The sequence below is a fragment of the Podarcis bocagei genome (genome assembly GCF_964188305.1).
Source record: "Podarcis bocagei genome assembly, chromosome: 6".
In the NCBI taxonomy this organism is placed as follows: Eukaryota; Metazoa; Chordata; class Lepidosauria; order Squamata; family Lacertidae; genus Podarcis; species Podarcis bocagei.
In genome coordinates this window covers 60,952,135-60,973,021 of record NC_138130.1, presented here as the reverse complement: position 1 = coordinate 60,973,021, position 20,887 = coordinate 60,952,135, and positions in this window count along the sequence as shown.

Below are 20,887 nucleotides of genomic sequence, written 5' to 3'. Positions count from 1 at the left end.
TAGTGATGGCTGTCATAAAAATCTGGCAAGCTATTCTATTTACAATATGTAATAAAACTGTCACATGTAGAATTTATAAAAGCATTTGCCCTAGAAAACTAAATCTTTTTGCCAAGGGCAAGTTAATAACCTCTGTGGTTCATTTGAATATATGGGCAAAGATATTTGGCCTAATAGAGCATTGAATTGGGCGCCTTGTAGCTCTTATGTCAAAGAAAAGTTCAACTAAAACACATAAAACCCAGATTAGGTTTTGGATCCACCCCTAGTTCTCTGTATACAGATCACAAACTGCTTGTGCTAATTAATGCGCTATGGATACACCCATGCACACAATAAGAGATTGGACATTAGCTTTTTAGAAGAAATTCATGCTGAACATTTAAAAGTAATGCTGCTGAACTTCTGAAGTACTAAATTTAATGCGCAGCTTTTGTTCTCAAGATTACGAAAAGCTTTCCGGTTTGAACTATTTAAATGCCTAGTGCATAGTTTGACATCTAGGATTTGCAATCATTTTAGAAAAATAAATCCGGGCTAAAAAATTTGCATTTTTATAAATTGAACTCTCATAGATGTCTTTACTTCATGTTAAGCTCAAAGTGAATCTTCAGTCAGTCTGGCATGGACACGAGCTCAAAGATCTGACGATGAAGGAAGAAATCATGATTTAAACTCATTTGCCTTCTCAAGACTCAAAGAATGGACAGAACTGTTTCCTGTGTCGCCATCTAAGTGGCAGGGGACGTGGATTTCAAACCAGTATCTCTGGTTCCCCCATGGAGACACACTATGGACCAGGCAAATGGCCCATCTAGTCCAGCATTCTGTTCTCACAGTGGCAAAGCAGATGCTTGTGGGAAACCCGCAAGCAGGACATGAGTACAAAAGCACACTCCCCTCCTGTGGTTTCCAGCTAGTGGTATTCAGAGGCGTCACTGCCTCCAAGTGTTAATGATTGATTACAAAAGATAAAACCCATTTGCAGAATTCTTATAAATGATCCAGCTTAATTACAGAACAAGAAGTTACAAGGGGGGGGGTGACTCGAAAGAGCAGCCTCTTCCCCTAAAAAGAAAAAAATCCTTTCATGCGAATCACAATTCCCTCTACATTTCTTGGCACAAGTACAGCAGACAAATTGAAACCCTGTCCTGCAAATCCCACCATATAATGATTCTGGAGTAATTATGGTTACTGTACTCAGGCATATGACCTTTTCCCACACTGTAATGTGAGCACAGTAACTACCATCTAATGAACTCTGAACAGTGGAGAATTTTTGCAAGATTCCAACATGGCAGAGAATAACTCAGAATCTTCACAGATCCTTTCACTCACAAGTGACACAACACATTTTCCCAAAAGAGGAAGATCTCTAGGAACAACCTGAGAATGATATTGTATGAGTAGCATAGGCATGTGGGCCTTATCAGGGAAGAGAGACTGAAGTTTCAGTGAATTCCTATCTCTATAATTGCCAGTAACCAGTTTCCATGGTCTGTACCATTTCCACAACACATTCCCTAAGAAATCCTCCTGGGATCTTTTTGTGTGTGTGGATGTTATAGTACTGGTATAGTTTGTAAATTTACGATTCTTTCACATCATACATTTAAAGCACATGGCTTCTCCTAAAGCAGCCTGGAGTTTACCCTTCACTGAGCTACAATTCCAAGCACCCTTAACAAACTACAGTTCCCAGAATTATATGGGGAAAGCCATGTGCGTTAAAAGTATTTTTAATGTAACAAGGGTTTAATGGTCTTAAAGGGAGGGCTCTATTGCCAGTAATATGTCTTATTTCAAAATGTAGTTAGCCAGTTCTACTGTGTTTGGAGACCATCATGCTGATTTTTTTAAAAAAATACTTAATTCTTATTGCATTTGTATCCCACATTTTCTTCAAGGGGCTCAAGATGGTGTGTGTGTGTGGTTATTTTGACAAATTATGTACCTCTTAACTATGGCCATCTCTAAACTGTGTACAAGAAACTCAGTACAGTACAATGAAAATAAAAACCAGTTACAATTATACAATCAGAATTCAGTCAATATTGCCTACTGGAATAGGTTCTCACCCTATATATTTATATATATTCTTCTCCTTTGTATTTATTCTCTAGATAAATAAGCACGTCCACACATGAAAATTCCAAAACCATTTTAACTATGAGAAAGGGAAGGGCTGAATAGCTCAGTGGCAGAGCACAGGTAGAACCTGTGTCAGAGACTCCTGTATGACCCCTGGAGAGCAGCTACCAGTCAGTGCAGATGGAGACAATATTGAACTTGCTGAGCAAATTACTTAATATAAGGCTGATTCAACTATGTAGGCGTGTTCCCTTTCTACCAGGGGCAGCAGCTCACAAGCAGATGTCTGTTCACATAGGATTTTGAAATGAATATGAAACCATTTATTTTTATTTTGTCATTAAATTTGTATACTGCCCTATACCTGTAGATCTCAGAGTGATTCATGACAAATAAATAAATAAATAAATAGCATCTAAGGCTGCAATATTCCACTTCCCTGGGGTAATCTCCATTGAATTCAATAGGACTTGCTGCTAAGTAAAAATTGTTATGATTGCAACGTAAGTTACCCAATTTTGCCTTGCAAACAAAAACAAAATATAGAATTCCTATACATAAGCAGCTGAATACCAAAGAATGTGAAGAAGTATCTATGCACAAGACATAATTTTATATGTAAAACTTTAAATTACAGTAGGAATATACGCTACTGTTCTTCAGTGACAATCCATAAAAGATTTCAAATTGCTTTTCACATATTTATGTGTTAAAAATAAGTTACGATGGCTTTGTATAGCATGTAATACAATTATGTTGTGATAGCTTGGATTCTTGAATGCAGTGAGATATGAGAGTGGTTGCTTGTAAAGTGCTCCAGTCTTAGGAGAAAATGACATCTCTTCAATTTCTAGAACAATGAATTGTGTATGGACAGCTATTGTGTATGAAATTGCTGCTGTTACTCATGAACAACATTAGTATGCCTTAGAGCTGATGCCCTTCCTTGCTGTCCTCTTTTCTACTCTCCCCAATTCAAATATTGACGTGCATACCCAGGTGAATCTACTCTCTACTTCCTTCTTTTATTGGTTCTTGGTTGTGTGGGAATGCAACATTGAAGGTAAGGCGGCAATGTCGTTGTTTGCTTATTTCGATCATCAGAGACTCTGCATGATTTAAAGGTTCATTTTACAAGTTTGCTATAGGAGGATGACAAACAGCACAAAGCTTACCAGCTTCCTTTGAGGGATAGCTCAGCAACCTGAGATGACCCAAAAAAGGAAAATTCTCATTACATAGGAAAGCAGCGAAAAAGGCAGGCAACAAAAAAAGAAATTCACTGAAAGCTTTTGAAACTAAAAGGGAAATGATTTTATCTGGAAAATCCTCTGCTGCAGTAAGTTTTTATTTATGTGTTCGTTTGTTTTGGCTTTTACCTTGAAAGAAAGAGAATCTGAACAAAGGTTCCATTTGCTGGGTTAATGGATGACTGGCTCTTACAATTCCATGATTCTTATATACCATACAGTCTGCACTCTTAGAAGCTATTAATACTATAGGTTCATCAACTTGCCCAATTTTGCTATAGACAAACATACATCACAGGCATACCATCATTACCAAGCATATAAAACCTTTGAGTACAAACTGAACACGTAGTCACATATGAAGAACACCTGGCCACCATATCCAAGGCAAAGCAATGTTAAAGTGATTTCTATAACCCTGTTACCATTTAAGTAACCAAATTCATAACAGACTACCAAAGGAAAATTCAATAAAGCCACAGCTAAATTGTTTAACACCAGCAGTATACACATTTGGTCAAAGATTAAAAACAAAACAGAACATTGAGGCATTATCTTGCGATGGAGCTGTTAAAACTAGTTTTGAAATGTTACAGTAATCACTTTATGTTTCCATTATACTCTGTTTTGTCTCCGTTTCCCAGGATTTCAAGAAAAGTAAAACTGGATTGTGTCACACATCATGTCCAGGACTTCACAGGAGTTTGACATTACTAGAAACTAAATGACACAGCAACAGTCAATGTTATTTGCTACCTCCCAGGTGTTTGAACCCCTCCTCTGATCTCATATACAGAAAATGCAAGTTGTCACCTGATTCAGTTTTTGTGAACTCACATTTGGATAATTTTAAAGAATTCTATATTGTGGAAGGCAGTGTCTTCATTTCAGTGAGGTCAACTGAACTTTCTCATTGAAAACATTGGAACCATTGCCTAGAGCAGAGAAAGGGACTGTTTGGCTAAAGGCTGCATCTATCTTTCTTCTAGTTCTTCTAGCTTATTTAGCTCTTCCCTCCCACCCAAGAACTGCAAAAGAGCAATTGGCAAGCATGAAAGCTAGCAGATTAACTTAGTTCTGATCTGCACATTCACCCAGAAGGTATAGATGAGGTTATTTTATACTGGAAATTGTGAAGACTGAACGGCTCAAGCATCGCTAGACAGACTGGTAATGCAGCTGAGATTGTGCCCTCAAAGTTCAGGTGTTGCCTTCTAACAGACTTTCAGAAGACTGACTCCTAAAACTCTGATCCTTGGGTGCTTTGATTAATGCCTCTTCAGAGACTGTGATGACTTTTTCAGGATACAGTACAGAGCATTTGTACCAAGAAGTAAAGATGTTAGGTGGGATATCTCTAAGTATGTCAGAACCACAACCTTGAAATTGGCTCAGTAGCCAATGATATATTTTGGCTCTAATCATCAAACCCACCAAAACTCTGGAATCTGCGGTTTGCAGTACCTGGAATCTCCAAACCATCTCAAGGGCAGTCTAAATGCTATTTTACAATGTCATGGATCTTAGCGGCCAGCTTATTCCTGCCCAGAAATGGCTTAGCTTTCCAACCATCCATAGATTGAAATGCCAATGGCTAAATATTAAACAGATATTAAGAGAAGAACATGGAACAATGTAGAGCCCCACAGCACAACTACCATGGTGTCAAGCAGTACTACCCTCTGGAACCATTCCTGTAGGTAGGAGTGAAACCACCATAACCCCATCCATCTGATCTTCAACCCACCAAGTTGGTTCAGAAGGTTACTATGACCAAAAGTATCAAAGGCCACTGAGAGAAGACTAGATAGGGTTGCATTCCTGCTGTCATTCTCACCAAACAAGTCACCAATCAGAGTGACCAAAGCCAGTTCAGTGCGAAAACCAAGTCTGAAGCCAGACTGAAATGTTTCTAGATAATTAGCTTTGTCCAAGTATAACTAAAGTCATATAGCCACTACCTTTGCAAAATCCAAACTATATTAGTGGGATTAGACTACTAAGTAAAATATTTATTTAAAATTACATGGAAATGAGAAAATTTCATGATACCATACTATCATCCTATTATCTATGTTTATACTGTTGGATACACTTTTAATTATGCATTACTACTGTTTCAGTGATGGATTAGTGTACATTGCCTATGTCAGACTCCATATTCCTTACATCAGTTAGCCAGAAATTAGCTTTTTGCATCTGGAATAAAAGTTTAATTAATTTACTACAAACAGGCATACATAATGAATTCTTCAATTAAGGAGCTTCCTTAGAATTTGCCACCTTTGAACCTGTGCAAGATTTAAAATGTTATAAATGTTATTTTTAATTTCTGTTCTTCTTTAATGCAGTTTTAGATGAATGATACAGTGTTAAATTTTAAATGACAGAATTGCAATTCCAATATCTGCTTAAATGATGCACACAATATCTTATCAGCTTACCCTAGGGGAATCCAAACTCAATGCATTAAAGATTAATTTTATTAATAAAAATAGCATATAATATTTACCAATCATATAAATTTGAGGTAATATATCTTTAATAATAGTGAAAAGAAGAGAGAGGGAATATTTTTTTCCAAAGTTACAGCCAGGAAAGTCCTAAGCAAAGGACATATGCTAGTAAGCTGTCCTTCAACACAATTATTAGTTGTAAGTTCCAAATCAGTGGTTCCCAAACTTTCCCCCACAAGACCATTTGAAAATTGCTGAGTGTTTCAGTGCACAATTTAATGATTTTTCTGCCAGTTGCAGCATTGCATTTCCATAGAATTCAAATTGTAGTACAATAAAATACAATATGATAAATGAAAGAAGCAATAAAATATAATTAAAATCAATATGAATATGTATTATGGTGGATGTGCTATCTTCAGTCACAAATCCACAACATACCATGGACCACCTGAATGAAGCTTGCTGGCCACTGGTGGTCTACGAACCACAGTTTGGGAACTGCCAAATTAATAAACGTCATTTGTGTTTGAGAGTCAGGATCACAGCCATATCATAGAGGCATGAGGCAAATAAAAAATTGAATGCACAGGTTTTCTTAAGAACTCCCTTTCTGATAACTTCAACTACTGCCCTTCCCCACCCAGTTTGCAATTTGCTCATTTTAAAAGCAGAGCAGCCTCTTTTCAACAAATGCCAAACACCAGGAATTCTAGTATGTGAGCCTTGAAACTAGCAATCACTCATTGACTGCATTCATATGTCACATTCTCCAATCCTCCAAACTACAGATTAAAGGACTAAGAACAAGTCATGTGTCTCTGCATTCGCTTCTCCCCTTAATAGATTATTTCCTGCATATTTGAGCTGTCCTTTGAGTGATCCCTCTAAACCAGGATCAAACAGGTTTTTATAGGGACTTGATTTACTCTATGTATCAGCTGCAAACCCTCCAAGTGACCCTATTTATTGAATTTATTTATTGAATTTATATACCTGCAGGTACCTGTCCCTATTTTCCAGGGACAGTCCCAGAATTACAGAAGTCATTCCAGTTTCTGATTTAATTCTAGAATGTCCCAGTTTTCCATTTCCTCCCCCCCCCCCGTTTGTGTGTGTAGGTGCAAAATTGGAGTCCTATTTATACTAAAAATAAAATTCATGCACCAAATAAAGGAAACAGTGAAGCTAGCATTCTCACAGTTTCTGTTGTTGTTGTTGTTGTTGTTGTTGTTGTTGTTGTTGTTGTTGTTATTATTATTATTATTATTATTATTATTATTATTATTATTATCATCATTACCACCCACCTTTTTCCCTGACAGGGACTCAAGGCAGCTTACAGCTAAAATTTTATTTCATTCCATTTATCTGTTGTACATGATCCCTTCTCTCACATGTTTTCTTTGCAACAATCCTGTGAGGTAGGTTAGGCTCAAGGTGACAGATAGTGGTACCTCTAGTTACGAACTTGATACGTTCCGGGGTGCCGTTTGCACCCCAAAAAGTCCGCAACTAGAGCGTCGCTTCTGTGCATGGGAGAGGTGTGCAGAGCACTTCTGTGCATGCACAAGACGCACAGAGCGCTTCTGCACTTCCGGGTTTGCCGTGTTCGTATCCTGAAAAAACACAACCGGAGACTGACGTAACAAGAGGTACAACTGTATGTGTATATGAAATACATGTGTGCGGTGAGATCAAATATGGGAGAAGCTTCCTGGTGTAGAACAGAATGGCCTTATTTTTGACTGGAGGAATGTTGGAGAATATGTAGTTGTCTATCAGTTCTTCTGCACTGCAAACAAGGGAATTGAATTTTAATGGATGTTTTAATTATTCTGCTTAAAGTTTGCATATTTTATTGTAGTTTTATTAGGTTTTCTAACCCATGCTGGAATCATAGCCTGAAGAAGGGCAAATGGGCACCTAGCAGCAATGCAGTACCCCAAGCTGGAGGACGACCCCATCTTGAATATCACTTCCTTGGGTTGGTAGACCACTGGCCTTCAGTGTATAGCCCTCATCATGCCCTTACTAATTTGAAGCACCTGTCTAGGGTATCCACAGATATTCCTGATGTGAAAGAGAAATGGGGCTGGATGGCCTCCACATTTTGATGGGACCCTACTCCAATCACTGAACGGCATTTCTTTTCGAGCAGACAGACCTTTTAAAAACTACAAATGGCTTACTGCTGCTGTTTTCCTCTAGCCCTTGCAGCAATTTTAGAAATAAAACTTTCAAAAAACAAAACATTCTCATTCCAGTATGTTCTGCTGAATCCAGATAAGTGCAAAGAAGCATTTATGTGAATATTTGCAGGCAGTGAAAAAAAGAAGCAGCAAATGTTCACCTACTGCCTGGGACATTTTGCCTTCATTGGACTGGCTTATTTGCATTCTATTAGTATTAAAGGCCAGTGTTAGGCACGTCAAAAGCAAAGGCCCAAATAAATGTGTCTATTAAATTAGCATTATAACTTTACATCGTTATGTAAAGCCCATAAATTCATAGCTAATTTAAAATTGGTGTTTCTTTACAAAGAGATCTGGATCGCAATGAGGTTCATGCATTGCCATGCTATTTTCTTGGATTAATGGCAAAGAAAACATGCATGTGTAATCAGGTAACATGCTTGTATATTGCTGCTGCTGCAGCAGTTCATTTGTAATTTATGCAGTTTGCTCTCCTGCTTTTAATGGCAACATTTTTCATGGAAGAGTTCTGCTTTCCTCAGCTGAAGTCATTCATTTGCTGAAAATGGAAAAGAGGTCAAATTAATTGCAAAGCTGTATATTTTAAGAGGAAAAAGTAACCCAATAATTCCATACCCCCCCAAAAAAAGAAAAAGGAAAGAAAAAAATAGGAAGGGTACAGCAGTGGCTAACATCTCTTTCTCTTTTAGGAAGCATTTCTCATGCCATATGGGCCAAAACTGTTCTGTCTTTTGTTAATCAGTTCTAAAAGTTATATCCCTTATGGCTCGGTGTGAAAAATGAATGATGAGGTCCAAAAGAACAACATTAGAATTCTAAAACAAAATGTGCAGTAAGGATATAGTGATTCAAGTAATAAATCATGGATGAGTTTGTTGATTATGTAAGCCTTTATCAACTTTCATTTTTATTTGGAAATTACCAAAGCAAAGTGTTTTGTTTTGTTTAAATTGACTATTCTTTCACTGGATAAAATAATCTATTTTCATATCTTTGTGCACCTGAAGCTAAATTTAAAGTTATCCTGATCTGGACTAAAATATATTTTTTGATGATTTAGGAGTTTTTATTTTAGTAAAATCTGAGATAAAATATTGTTGTTTTCTTTACATACATATAGGAGATATAGGAATAGCTGTGAATATAGTATTGTTGTAGGTGTGTAACAGTGAGAGGTGAAAAGCTTATCTCTAATTTATATTTAATTTAGCTTATACACCTGCAGGTGACATTTCAAGTTCTACAGTTACAACAGAAACTTCTAGTGCCCTTACTGGGTCCCAGCTTGACCTGTCAGCTTGCATACTAAATAGAAGAATCCAAAAGGTCAAGTTTTGATAGGTAAATTAATGAACATTCTGTTGGCTCTCATTGGCTATTAAATATAAGGCAATAGACTAGTTAAATGCTTCCAATCCAGTGTTCCCACCAGTGCACCAGCAGAGTCCCGACCTGACTGCCCTGTCCAATCCCAGTAAGCTGCTGCGCTACCAATGGTGGGGAAATGGCTTCACGGCTATGCTCCACCACAGAAGCGAACATTAGACGAAGAAAAGGTTAAAGGTAAGGTCACTTGCCAGAGGATCCTGGCTGAGACTGTATGAAATGATGTCATTTACACCTTTGTTCAGGGTCAGCTTGATCTGTTGATTTCCTGATGCAGTTCAGGAAAGAAAGAGTCTGACAGGAAGTAGGCCACATTCAGACCATTATTAAAACAAGAATTTGAATTATTTGTGAATTAAAAGAGAACATTTCAAATCAAGGTGCCTTATCTGCTACTAGTGTGGTCCTTTAAAGCCTTTTATAGAACTAGGTATCTTAATGACTATTTGTTCCCACATTTACATGCCTAGCTAGTAAGATTACCTTCAAAGATTATTATTTTTCCAGAGCCCTTACCTCCTGCAATCAGGTTACCAGAGCTATGATTAGGGATGTCGTGAGAAGATTGAATGATTATGTAGACAAAAAGAAGAATAATTTTCCATTTTTTGGCTGTCAGCTTCTGGGTGGGTGGCACAGCTTGCAGGCAAACTACCTGCTTTGTTTGTGCTCTCTCTCTCACCCACACCCACAGGCATAGTGGAGCAACAGTGTGGGGGCCTTTTGCATAAAAGTGCATGTTCTACCTATAAGCTCTGTAGTCACTTCATCTAATACCCCAGTACCTTTTTCAGAGGGATAATGGAGTTTGCTGGAGGGGACAAGCCTAGCAAATAATACATTGTTAGCAGGGGCGTCTTGCCCATAGAGGCAAGTGGCATAGGGCATCAAGTTCTGGAGGGCACCAGCGAAGAGGCAGAGGCTGGATGAGGCACCTCCCAGCATCAGCTCACTGCCCTCGCCCACCTTGATCAAGCAGCGCCCCGGAGCTCTGCCTCTTCGCCGCCGGAGGAGCCACCCTCCAGCCCCTGCCTGCCTTCTCCAGCCCCACAAAGCTGCTGGCAACGCCATAAAAAGGTGGACAACTCTGGGAAATGGGGGGGAGGCCCGCCGGAGGGATCTTTGCACCACGGCGCCGGATATACAGTGGTACCTCAGGTTACATATGCTTCAGGTTACAGACTCCCCTCACCCAGAAATAGTACCTCGGGTTAAGAACTTTGCTTCAGGATGAGAACAGAAATTGTGCTCTGGTGACGCAGCGGCAGCAGGAGGCCCCATTAGCTAAAGTGGTGCTTCAGGATAAGAACAGTTTCAGGTTAAGAACGGACTTCCGGAACAAATTAAATACTTAACCTGAGGTACCACTGAGGTACTGTACTTAAGACAGCCCTGTTTGTTAGGTAGGTTCAGCTCAGACTGAGACTGGCTGAATATTAGTGAATTTCTTAGCCGATCAGGGCTGTAAACCAGCTCTCCCCAAACAAAGCCCATCCTTCTGCCTACCACAGTGTAAAGGATACTATACTATGCTTTCTCAGCTCACTATTCTCTTACGCAAGTGCTAATGAATTACAAGTGCTGTATACTACTGCTCTCTGGTACAGTGGTGCCTCGCAAGAAGAAAAGAATCCGTTCTGTGATTCTCTTCGTCTAGCGGTTTTTTCGTCTTGCGAAGCAAGCCCATTGAAGGATTAGCGGATTAGCGCTATTAGCGCTTTTAGCGGCTTATCTGCTGATCGGAACAGCTGATAAGCGGCTTAGAAAAAAGGGGGGGAACCAGCAGGAACTCGCAAGACATTGTCGTCTTGCGAAGCAAGCCCATAGGAAATTCGTTTTGCGAAGCACCTCCAAAACGGAAAACTCTTTCGTCTAGCGAGTTTTCCGTCTTGCGAGGCATTCGTCTTGCGGGGCACCACTGTATGTATCAATAAAGCTATACACATGTATATAGATCCACAGCTGCCTGCATTTTTGGACCTTATTGGAGGCATGCCTTGGGGGATGACAAAATGATTTCCTGCACATCAAAATTTACCACTATGCCACTGGTGTGTGACCATGCATGCCACCAAACTAGTAGTTGAAATACAACTCTCATGATATTCAGTGTATAGGATTGCACTGTAAGATATAGACTTGCCATATGTCCAGGAAAACCCAGACATGTCCTCCTTTGGGGGGCCAACATGCCCATCCAGGTGATTTTTTTTACATTTTAAAGGAAATGTCTGGGTTTTGGGTGTTTTTTAGGCTTAGGCTTGGGCTTAGGCTGCTCTGAACATCAAGACTGCTGGCGGCCCAAGTTGTGGGAAGAGGTACACGGGCACAGCGGCAGCCCCATGTTGGTGCACCCGCTCACCTCTTTCCCCAACTTGGGCTGGCAGCGGCTCGGGCTGTCCTCTTTTTTGCTTTTAAGATATGGAAACCCTAGATAATAATATATGAACCTCAAATCTTAATGAAAGAACCAAACTTCATTTTTCTTAGTTTCATGCTTAAGTATGAATTGTTTCTTTCTTTAATGGTAATTTTAAAATGCAATTGTCAGTCAGTACTTACAGGTTTCCTTTTTTTAGAAAGTGTTTCTGCCCCCAGTGGCAGATCAGCTTTTCCGTTTCAAAGGTTTTCCAAATGAAAGCAAATTTTGATTTATTTAGGAACTGATTTCTCTTCCTAAATCCAGGTTCCATCAAGAACCTCAAACAGTATTTCACTGCAGTGATGCAGAAGAGGCTATATTACTACAAACTTGTCTGGCATTCCTGTTTCCTTAGGTGTGTGTGTTCAGGAATTCAGCAAATTGTTGGTGTTCAGTGGAAGATAGGCAGGTTTCATCTTGGCACATTATTAAACTCAATAACAATAAACAAGTAAATAGAAAACCTCAAAATGTGGCAATACTGCAACATTTATTTTGAACTATTCACAATGCATTGGGTCTGGACCTAGTCATTCTTTGTGCAGACCAAGTAAAATCAATGCACTGTAACCTGGTTGTGATTAACTGGTTCTGTTGTTTTCAATGAATCTACTCTAAGCAAGATTAAAGCCTGGATCAAACCCATTGTTTTATTATCATTGAAGAATATGCTAAGACAGAAGGTTGCTTAACACATACTTTTGCATGCTTTATATTTGATAACTAGTCAATGCTGATTGTCAGTAGATTTTATGAGAGTGTTTATCATGGTGCATAATAATAATCATTATTCATTCAAGATGCTGCAGATTGGAGAACTGGCAACACAAATCTTAGCTTTTTTTCATGAAATTTTATTGACGCTTTTTCATAATCTTTCAAAGTCTTAATGTCTTCTCAGCATTTCTTATCAAAGCGTGTTCCTTTCCCACAGGGTCAGCAAACTAAGGCCCGCAGGCCGGATCCGGCCCATCAGGCTCATAAATCCAACCCGTGGACCCTGCCACCCGCTCAGTCAGTCCCCGCACGCTGAGCTAAGCCGGCGCAGTGCGGTGTTTCCTTCAGAAGAAGCCATGGAAGCCTCGCCGCATGGGGACTGACTTCCACAACATTGTCGCAGCTTCGGATTGGCTGCAGGAAGCTCCTGCAGCCAATCCAAAGCCGTAACGTTTGGATTTCTGTGCAGGGGAGGCGACAGCATGGAGCAGAGCACAGGCGGTGCTGCCACTCCCAGCACCTGAGCAAGGCTTTCCCCATGGCAACAGTGCACACTTGACAAGGGCCCCTGACTTCCCCTCAGCCTCCTCATCCGACGCCTCTTCCTCTTCTGCCATTGCTGCTCCTGCTGCTTCTCCTCCAGGTTAGGAATGGCCACTCATGTCAATGGGTTTACTACTGAGTAAAAAATAGGGGAGCGAATTCCATGTAAATACGCATTTCGCAAGTACAGGCTGACAGTTGTGGTTTGGAGATTTACCAGTCAGCTTTTTTTTTTTAAGGGCAAGGCTGGGGCAGGCTGGCATGGGCGAAGGAACTCCAGGAACTTCAGCCACCTTTTCTTGGAAGCCTGTGGCTTCATATCTCTCCTACCTCAGTTCATTAAGATCATTAAAGGCATAGATCCATCACATTTAAAATAATAAAAAATGAAAATGTCAGAATGGTTATGTCCTGTTTTTTGTGCACTACAAATAAAATATGTGCAGTGTGCATAGGAATTCATTCATATTTTTAAAAACTATAGTGCGGCCTCCGACAGTGTTTGAGGGACAGTGAACCAGCCCCTGTTTAAAAAGTTTGAGGACCCCTGGTATAGACAATGCACACAAACTCTATGGACTTTACACCTGAGTAACTATGCAGAGGATTTCACAATGAAATTCTCTTTCTAGCAGCGGGGGCTACTTGACTCACGAAGCAGGTAACATAATAAAGCAAAGCCGAATATTTTTTAGTGTAAAATAAAGGAAATTCCAGTAAGTCTGGTATTAGAAGTTCCTATAATGAAATAATAGTATAGCTTTATTGGATTCAACAACAGAAAAAAAGTAACAGCCAAATTAAATGAACAGCATTGATCATGCCTGATTGACTGATGTTTGAAGACAGTGATTGAGATCAATGTTTGATTAAATATTCATGATGTTAGTTGCAGGGAATATTGAACGCCTTAACAGCAAAATCAATTCATTAACTTTATTAATGAGGCTTCACAATTGTTAACTGTCTCTGCACAGTTCTTCTAAGAATATATTAAAGAAGGAAAAAATATCTAAACTGTCTTTGTACAATGGCAACAATGCCTGCAATCCTCTATCCTCTTACATGAGAGTAAGCCCCATTTCATTCAACATGACTCTCTTTTGAGTAAAGGATTGCACTGTGCCCACCGACATGAAAATATGTCTCAGTAAAGTTAATGGGAGGTTCTTCTGAGTAAACATGTACAAGATTGCGCCACAAGGGAATTATCCCTAACAAAACAGAAATTGCAGATTTATTTTTTTTAAAATACATTAGCTAAAACACAAATAATATTTCTAGGTCTCCATGCTCAAACCCCAAACTAAAGTCTGCAATTGTAAATGAATTTGCTAAGGAGTAAGGATAGGTGGTGCTGTGGTCTAAACCACAGAGCCTAGGGCTTGCCGATCAGAAGGTTGGCGGTTCGAATCCCCGCGGCGGGGTGAGTTTCCATTGCTCGGTCCCTGCTCCTGCCAACCTAGCAGTTCGAAAGCATGTCCAAGTGCAAGTAGATAAATAGGTACTACTCTGGCAGGATGGTAAACGGCGTTTCCATGTGCTGCTCTGGTTCGCCAGAAGCGGTTTAGTCATGCTAGCCACATGACCCGGAAGCTGTCTGTGGACAAACGCCGGCTTCCTTGGCCAGTAAAGCCAGAGATGAGTGCTGCAACCCCAGAGTCATCCGCGACTAGACCTAACGGTCAGGGGTCCCTTTACCTTTAAGGATAAGTTAACCTGCCAGTTTTGGTATCTCTCACATTTTCATATTTCCAGTTTTAAGTTCAGTTCTCCACATTTCCATATCAATTTGCAAATGCTTCTTTAAAGTCCTCATGAAAATTCACCAGCATTCTCATATTTCTCTTAATATAGCCACTTGAATGCCATTTTGCCTAATACAGTATGCACATTTTTGCAAAGCAGTTTCCCCTAACATTTCTGTTGTTTTCACTAATACATGCATTTTATGCACACACTGCCCTAGTATACGTATGCTGTTTTGTCCACATTAAAAAAAGTAAAGGACCCCTGACATTTAAGTTCAGTCGCGAACGACTCTGGGGTTGTGGCGCTCATCTCTCTCTACAGGCTGAGGGAGCCGGCGTTTGTCTACTTCTGCAGACAGTTTTTCTGGGTCATGTGGCCAGCATGACTAAGCCACTTCTGGCGAACCAGAACAGCTCACAGAAATGCCATTTACCTTCCCACCGGAGCGGTACCTATTTATCTACTTGCACAGCTGTGTTTTGCTTTGCATATTAATTTCAGTAGTTCTGCCTTTAAATGTGAACTGAACTGAATTCCTCACCCATTCCTACTAGGGAAGTAAGCCTCACTGTCTTACAAGTGAATGCTGAACTACAGAGATTGCACCAGAGATTTCTGAACTACCAGCCCCAGGAAGCATGGCCAATGGACCAGAATGATGGACTTGTCATTCAGCAAAATCTGGATGGCCAAAGGTTCTACACAACTGTTGAATTAAATGGACTAAAAGTAGGACTTACTACTGAGTAAACATGCATAAGATTGCACTGCAAATATTACTGGGGGGGGGGTAAAGTAAAGTAACTGCAGGAGCTTGGCACTAGATACTGTAGGTCCATACTTCAGTACTTTGGAGGCCAGCTTGCAGTGCCTCATGGAGCAAGGTAAGACTATTGGGGTGGGCATGATGGATTAGCAACTTGCCCTTTCCCAGGACCCTGCTTGATTTCCCTGCCTGCCAACCCCGCTGCTTCAGTAAGAACCTCTTTTGTCCCCTCCCTCCTTCTGGGCAGCAAGGAGGCCATTTCTTGGAGTGATAAATTATGTGTGATGTGCCAAGGAGAGTGCCTGTATTGCGGTTTGCCATGTGGCTTGGAATGCTCTTTAAATTTAGGGGGGGAAGCTTAAAATACCAAATAACATTAAGCCTCTACCCCCCCCCCAAGTTTAAAGAGCATTTCCACTCACTGTGGCAAACTAAAGCAGCACAGCCACTCTACAAACCACCTCACCTAGAATGCATCATTTTCATTTAGTCCTTTCTGGAACAAGGGAGGAAGTTGTGGGAGAGCCAGTGTTGCTACTGGTAACACAGTGGTAAAAGGGAAGAAAGTAAGCATGTGGGGGGAGAGAGGGGAGGGGATGCAACAGGGCCTCAGGAGGTGCAATGTCCTGTCTGCAGTGCAGCCCTGTCTGCACTGAATGTTATAATAAAGGCAGGAACACAAGATACAGGATAATCTGGATGTTAACAAATGCACAAACTACTTCCTCAATTGTGCTTTGCATATCTTTAAAAAGAACAAAGCTTGCAAATACTGCAAACTAATGGTTCTGCATATTCTCCCAGTGCCAGGCTTGAATATAATCTCTGCAAAATAATCTTCCTTTGGTCTTTGCTTTATTTAATTTTCCTGATAAGTGGTGTGAGCTCTTCGAATGAAGACGAGACTGGGACTTTAAATACAATCTGGACATAAAATACTATGCAAATTACTAAAAAAATTCTAAACTGAACAGACTTAGATAAATACATCCTCCCCCCCCCCCTTTTAGAAATGACTGTATTGTTGCAGTGAAGTCTCTGGCCCATTATTTACACAAATAATCCTTTCTGTCAATGTTCATTAGTTAACAAAACAAAAATTAATTAAAGGTTTGATTAAACAAAGATTTAGATATCTATGCTTCGAGAAAGATTAGATCCTCAGATCACTTACTGTTATTCAACTCTTCTCATAATCAAAACAAAAGATATGTAGAAACATTATCCAAGATGTACTGAGCAAAGGATCATTGGAAGGAATTTGGTAGAAAATATTTTTTTTAAAAAAATATTTTATAATGCAGTTAAAAAACAGCAAGAAGCAGATTTTCAGTGTATTTATTCATTCTAAGATTTGGTAACCAGCATAATAATAAATCATAATAATAGTAATCTGCTATGCGTAACTCATACTAAAAATCAATAAACTATCAAAACTTAAATGGAAAACCAAAGCACAAAAGAATAATTAAAAATACGAAGTTGACAACAGCAGAGTCAGTATAGACATAGATCAGATTCAGTCAGTTATTTGGTGCCAAAAACAATATAAATTCAGTATATATTAATTAAACCAGTGATGGGGAACCTACAGCCCATGGGCCAAACTTTGCTCACCAGGGTTTCTCCCCAAACCATGCCCACCCATCCAGCAGCTGACTGATGATGTCAGCTAATGGGCAGGAGGGCGGGGAATTAATCCTGTGTTGGCTGTGTGATCCCATTCCCAGCACAGTATAGGATCATACAGTCTGGGCAGCAGGATTTATTCTACATTTATCACAGATGACCCAAAATTAAAGATGGGAGAGAAATCAAAGTGAGATTGGGAATTCAAATGGGCTCACATAGACGTTTTCAAGTCTCTGCCTAAATTCCTGATCTCAAGCAAAGACTGAACATTGGAAAACTCTCCTTATTGCATTATTTCAAACTGCACCTCTTTCTCTCCCATTGCTTTTCAAGATTAGTTTAAAAGAGGGATTACAAATAAATATTGTATTTTAGATGGCTGAATGTATTTTGTTAAAACCCAGTATTATTATAATTTGAACCTATCTAGTCAGAAGTAAACAACACTGGAACTTATTCCCAGGAAAATACACAATGCTTGTAAGAAAGTTGGGGCTCAGCTTAGAAGGGGTATGTGTGAATGTTTGAAAGGGCCAAGGCTGTTTTGGTCCAGTATCTTTCCAGCTCTTAGCAGATATACAACACAAGCTTCATTGTGAAAGCAATGCGAGGGTGTTAGCTATTATGTTTAAATAAAGACTTCAAAAGAAAGTATTACATCTAAGAACAAAGATACTTTCTAGTATTTTTCTGCTTTCCTCTTTCACTTTTCATACTTTATATATAACCAGGGGCTACCATTTGTACTGACATTTCTGGACTTCAAAGTGAGAGTATTAAGACAGTGACCATGTCTGTTACATAGTGACCAATATAAGAAAATGGAAATGGTGCTACATCAACAAAAGCAAACAAAACCTGCTGATCATTTACAATATTCTATTTTATCCCCCAATAAGTTTGCCAATAGAACAAAAACCTGGATAAACAAATAGAATTTTATCTCCATTATCTCCTTTCTTGTAGGATGACCCCACAAGCATGAGGGTAATTCTTTCCATGTCACCATATATTAAAAATAAGAAAACACTGTAATGAATAGGGAGGTATTTTATAATTTTAGAATAATAGTTGTAACCAGGTTAGGGTTGGTATCACACCAAATGTTATGATAGTAGAATATTGTGACCTTCTGTATTTCTACAGATGAAATATAAGTGCTTGGAAAATTTATCTTAAAAAGGAACTACTTCAAGTTCATCCTGTACAAAAAGAAACTAGCTTCAAATACAGTTCATCCTTACACACACACAAAAAAGCTAATTAAACGGCAAAAAACCCACATCATTCAGCTGCTGAAGTCTAAAATATACTTAAGATTTCTAGGAAAACATTAGCACACATACACACAGTGGATTCAGCTCTTGACTTCACACACAGAGAGACAAAAGTTGCAGATATTTTGTCATATGCAAATTTGTGCCCCCTTTGCAGAAGGTGGAGGAGGGCACCAAAGTAAATCAGGGGGCACACACAATAAGATGTCTGCGTAACAGAAAGAATGTCAACTGGTGAAGATTTCCCCATAGCTATTTTCATACTACAAAAGACCCTGCTTAATTTCTGCCTGCTACACAGCTACTAAAGGCACAAGAGCGCCGCTCTCTCCCAGTGCCAACTCAAAACCATGCAAAGAACTCAACAGTAAAAGCAAGCAAAAACATTTGGGCAACTTGATAACATATTTTCAAGACCTTTCTCCTTAAAAAAAATACCCAGTGTCCAAATATATAGTATAAATTCCTCGTGTTGGACATCTTGGATCAATGTTTCTAGCCAAGTCACTAAAGAACAGATCCTGGAATGAGCTGAAGTCACTGAGATGCATGGTTCTGATCAATTAGGTGAGCAGATCATAGGAAATATGAGGTTGAGTTGCAAATCTCTATTAGGCTGCAATCTTTAACTTGCCTACTAGAAAGATAGTACGTACCAGTAAACTAAGTGGAGCATACTTCTAAGTAGACATGCATAGGATTTCACAGCTCTTCTCGTTCATGCTGACTTCTCCTTTTTCTAATTTCTGTGTTGCATCCAAGCACTTATCCAGACTTCTATTTGTCCTACCCCTTTCCCCTTAAAACCACCCAGGCACTGTGCTTTCTAGACATAAGACAAGCAGAAGTATGGACTATCCTAAGTTTCCAAAACACTGCATGTTTCACAAGACAGAATGTCACACAAATTCTCTAAAACTGTTCACTACAGTTCTGAAATTGCTTTTCAATCAAGTCCTCTGGGAGTGTGAAATAAACATTGACAGTGAACAGCTAAAGCATTTACTTTTTGCTGATGACTGTATAATATTTGCTAATGATACATATGAATTAGAGAGGGAAGCTAGCTGGAACAAAAATAATGCAAAACAGGAGCAACATGAAATGGCTGCTGAATGAGTATTGTCCAGTTCAAATCAGTGGTGAAGTAATAAGAGAAGTGGAGAGTTATGCCCACCTTTGACCAACACATGACTAATATCCATACTTGGGGGGGGGGCATTAATGCTGCAGCAAAAAGAAAAACAAGAAAGGAACAGCAGCATGGGACAAAATAAAGCCATCATTACCTGATAATGAACTGCCAGCTTTAGAGCTCAACCAACATGTCTGCTATGATATACAGTGTGGAGTACTGGCTGACAACATTAACTGATGAAGAAAAATTAGGTGTTATACAAAGAGCTATGAAATGACACATGTGAAATATCTCTCTTAGTGACGGTATAGAAAATGAAGAAATATGACAGCACATGGGTGTAACAGATGCAATACAAGCTATTGGTGACATCAAGCACAGATACACCATCCATGCAGCCACAAGCAAGAAAGCAGGTGGATCTCCTGCCATATGAGATGAAAACATCTTGTCAGACTTAAAAGTATTATGGGATGATCCAATATAAAACTTGTTGTCAGTTCACGCAAACACACTCAGAAAAGAACATGTAGGCTTTCATGGGGAAAGATCAAGTACAAGCATATGGTTAAATCCATAAGCAATGGTGTCTTCATTTTGTTTAAACCCTGCTTATTAAATGGTCTGAATCAAAACCTTCCCTCAAAACTAGAATTTCTCAGTCAAAGCAGTGGTAGAACGCCTGCATGGGAAAGGTCCCAGGCTCAGTTCATAGTATCTCCATGTACAGTTGGAACTGAAGCCCTGGAGAGTGGCTACCAGTCAGTGTAGGCAATACTGTGCTAGATGAGCCAATGGTCTGACTTTGTATAAGGCAGTTTACTATCTGGGAAAGGATCATAGCTCAGTGGTAGTGTATCTGCTTTGCATACAGAAAGTCCAGGATTCAATTTTAAGCATCTTCTAGTTGAACTGGGAGAGAGCCTTGCCTAAAATCCTGGAGTGCCTCTGCCACTCAGCATGGGCAGTATTGAGCTAGATGAACCAATGGTCTGAGTAGAAGGCAGTGTCATATGTTCCTTATGCTTATGGGATCATATTTCCTTGTTTTTCCTTCTACAAGATGACCATTTGCTTCTATGTTTTATTAGCTAGTGCTTGAATCTAAACTTTGCACTTAACTCTTCAGGCTATTATTAAGGAAAGATTTCCATCTAAAATGATAAAATATATCAACACTTGGGGACCTCCAGAAATGTATAAGGGGGATGAGGTCAAAAGGGAGGAAACTTTTTGTT